Source organism: Tenrec ecaudatus, chromosome 2, assembly GCF_050624435.1.
Source record: "Tenrec ecaudatus isolate mTenEca1 chromosome 2, mTenEca1.hap1, whole genome shotgun sequence".
NCBI lineage: Eukaryota > Metazoa > Chordata > Mammalia > Afrosoricida > Tenrecidae > Tenrec > Tenrec ecaudatus.
In genome coordinates this window covers 51,885,374-51,889,190 of record NC_134531.1, presented here as the reverse complement: position 1 = coordinate 51,889,190, position 3,817 = coordinate 51,885,374, and the positions used below count along the sequence as shown (strand labels likewise).

Here is a 3,817-nt window from a genome sequence, read left to right as displayed (position 1 = left end):
TCAGACTTCATTGAGACTATTCTGTTACGGAGAGTTTGCTAGAGTTGTATGACTCAAGACAGTTTAGCGGTGTGCGTTTCTTCTCACTCTGCATGCCTTGAACGGACTGTTTGCTTGCTTTCCTGCTTTCATTTTTCCGTCTTGAACACTGTCCCCCACTCCTTTCCTACATGCAGTTTCCTGCAAAAACACACTAGTAATCAGCTTGCTATGTTCCCATTGGCAGCTCATTGGCCTTTTCAGCAAACATATCAATTCCAAAATGCTTTCCAAGTTTCTCCAGATGCTCCTGGGTCAGAAGGTTAAATATTCAACCCTGAGAATCCCAAGCTTTGCTGCCCAGCTTGGCTCAGAGTCCTGTCTGTCCCCGTGACACTCACGCTGGTTTCCAATCAAATACCTTCCAGGAACCTGAGGGGACCCACTACAAAGGCATAGTTTCTGGGCGCTCTATTACCCCAAGGCACTGCACATGGGAATTGCCCTGGGTTAGACCAATTGTTTACTTTTGAATATTTTATCACGGCATTAAGAGGGCCATGCCTCCCACCGATAAATTCAATCTCTGACTCTTTCTTCTTTTTCCAGGAAATATATTATGCAGCAAACATACTCAAATGGCTTAAACCCCAACGGTAAATGAGAATCATATCTTCTGACCCTACTTATTCAATCTGTATGCTGAGAAAATCGTCAGAGAAGCTGAATGATATGAAGAATGGGACATCAAGCCTGAAAGAAGGCTGATTAACAACGTGAGATACACAGATGACACAACCTTGCTTGTTGAAAGTAAAGAAGACTTGAAGCCCTTGTTTATGAGGACCAAGGCTTGCAGCCCTCTGTGGAGGGTTTGGGGGAAGTGGTGACAGCGGTGCCTGCTGTGACAGGGACCTGAAGGAATACAGGGATGAAGGTGGATGTGTCAGGCCCAGCGATCTGGCCTCCAGGAGGGACAGAATGTGTCCGTCGTTCTTCATGCCCTTTTCATTCTCAGTATCTCTGGCCATTGGAGTCACATGAGCTTCCCAGAGGGCAGCCCGTGCAGATGATTGGGGCTCTGGTTGGGAAGTAGGAAGGTGGAAATAGCAAGGTGAACTCCTTTGCACCTCTGTCGCACACTGTGGAGGAGAAGGTATTATTGACAAGCAGTGTGACACCAAGGAGGAGCCATTTAAACAGGTGTTCAAGGAGCTGGAATTACTGGGCCACCGGACCCCTCGTCCATAAGCAGGCATGTGAGGTAATTGAGAGTCCCTCTTTCCAAAGTTGAACCCTCTGACCAGCCATACTGATCTTCTCATCAGTGCTCTGAACCTGTCATTGATGTACTTCATGGAGCGGCCACAATGCTGTGCTGAGCTGACCTCCCCTAGGGCCACAGAGGAAGTATTGGCGCAGACCATGTGGCCTGGATGACACGCAGTGGATAGAACTCAACTGTGACTGAACACCTGATAGCACATCACAGCGCCGAGCCATCAAGATACTCCACAGCTGGGCCAAGCTCATCCTGGAGTACATGAAGGCCTCTGACGCTGGGGTGGTCCCCTTTAACCATGAGATATGTCCATATCTCAGGCTTATGTGCACTGTCACTCCCTCCCTGTCCTCAGCACAGACACAAGCTCCAGACAGTCCTTTATGATCCATGCAATGATGAGGGGCTCAGGGCCAACCTCAGCACCATCACCAAAATATGCAACACCACGAACTGGTTTGTGAACTAGTTCAAGGTCCCCTAAGATCAACAAGGCCTCGGCACACAAATCTGGGGACTCTACTTCTGAGGAGTGGGTACTCAGGATGCGACACAGATGCCACAAGACTGTCCCAAAGGGCAGAGGAGCGACAACTTCTAGAAACCTCCTTGGATCATTAATAAAGGGCATAGCCCCTCAGCAAGCAAACAATAAAACAAAAAGGAGCTGTAACCTGCAGCAATGATTCCAACTCAATGTAAAGAAGACCAACATCCTGACAGAGAACTAGTGTCACATCATGATCCATGGAGAAAAAGGTTGACGTTGTTAAGGGTTTTGTCTTCCTTGGATCCACAACCAGTGTACATGGGAGCAGCAGTCAATAGATCAAATGATGCATCGCACTGGGTCGATCTGCTGCACAAGACCTCTCTGCAGTGGTGAAAAGCAAGGAGGTTAACTTTGAGTACTCAGGCACACTTGACCCAAGCCATGGTATTTTTAATCACCTCATATGCACATGAAAATTGAACATTAAATAAGGACAATGAAAGAAATGAAGCATTTGAGCTATGGTGCTGGCAAAGAATATGGAAAGTACCGTGGACGGCTAGAAGGAAAAACCAATGTCTTGGAAGAAGTGCGTCCAGAGTGCCCCTTAGAGGGAAAGATGGGGACACTTCATCGCACACACTTTGGACATGTTGTCAGGAGGGACCAGAACAGATCAAGGACATCACACTTGATAAAGTAGAGGAGCAGCAAACAAGAGAAAGATCCTCAACAAGCTGGATGGACACAGTGGCTGCAGCAACAGGCTCAAGCACAGAAACAATTGTGAGGACGGAGCAGGACCGCGCGCTGTTTCATTCTGCTGTGCAGAGGGGAGCTCTGGGTCAGCACCCACTTGATAAGTACCTAACCATAACAAAACTTAGATGAACACACAGAAAACCCTGGAAGCAACACCCAGGTGCTAGAAGGTTCCTTTGAAAATAGGCGAATCCTAGTCTAATTTTTCTTTGAGTCATATTCGGTGTTGTTCTGGAAAGAATCTTTGTACTTTCCTATTTGGACATGGCTATTTTTTCACCTGCGTTTTTCCACTTTCATTGTATTCCATACAAGGTTGAAATCACAATACATGTTTTCACCCAAGACGTAAAAGTCAAAGTAATTGGAACAGAGAACAAGTTAGTACAGAAAATACAGTTGGAAATAATCTACTCTCTGGAACTCCTGCTTCAGAATGGGTCTCACCAGAGCATGCACACTGCTACAGATAAGACCCGGAAGCACAGGGAACCCAGGATAGATCAACCCCTGCGGGCCACAAGGAGAGTAGAAATACCAGGAGGATTAGGGGAGGGTGGGGAGAAAAGGAGGGAATCAATTACAAAGATCAACTACAACCCCCTCCCAGGAGGACGAATAATGGGAAAGTGGGTGAGGCGCGACAGAGGACAATGTAAGATATGGAAATAATAGTCTATAACTTATCAAGGGTTCATGAGGGAGGGCGGGCGGGAGAGGGAGGGGGAAGAAACGGGGAGCTGATATCAGGGGTTCAAGTAAGAAGAGAATGCTTTGAAAATGATGATGGCAGCATTATGAGCAATTGTGCTTGACACACCGAAAGAATGTATGGATTGTGATAAGAGATGTAAGAGCCCTCAATAAAAGTATTGAAAAGGAATAAGATGTTGAGAAACGTGAGGGGAGTGGAGAACAATGGTAACAGACTGTCCCTGATGGTGACAGAAGCAAAGCCATGATGGCTTTCCTCCACCCGGCACTCTTGGGCAGGCAAAAGAAGCTTTCATCTGCTCAGCGGGAGCCCACAAAGGCTTGCGTTGTTGTTGCGTGTAGCCACGTGCTTCACTAGAATCGCGCTCCTTATTTTATGCCCCGCCTCCATGCGTAAGCCGAGCAAGAAAGTAACTTTCAGAGCGGCATGGGAACGTGCCCAAATTCATACAGGTACTGAATTTCAATCTGATTGCAGAGGTTGTGCCTGGCACACAAAGGGTGGTGCCGGGTTGGGAGCTAGCGCTGGACGTGTCCCAGGCAATCCCCACTGCGCAGATGAAAACGAGAGCCTAGCCTCAACCCCG

At 47.6% G+C, this 3,817-nt stretch overlaps 1 pseudogene; it reads left to right on the top strand.

The window, feature by feature from the left end:
- Nucleotides 1-910: 910 nt before the first annotated feature.
- Nucleotides 911-1,790, top strand: LOC142440786 (COP9 signalosome complex subunit 6 pseudogene; annotated as a pseudogene).
- Nucleotides 1,791-3,817: the final 2,027 nt, after the last annotated feature.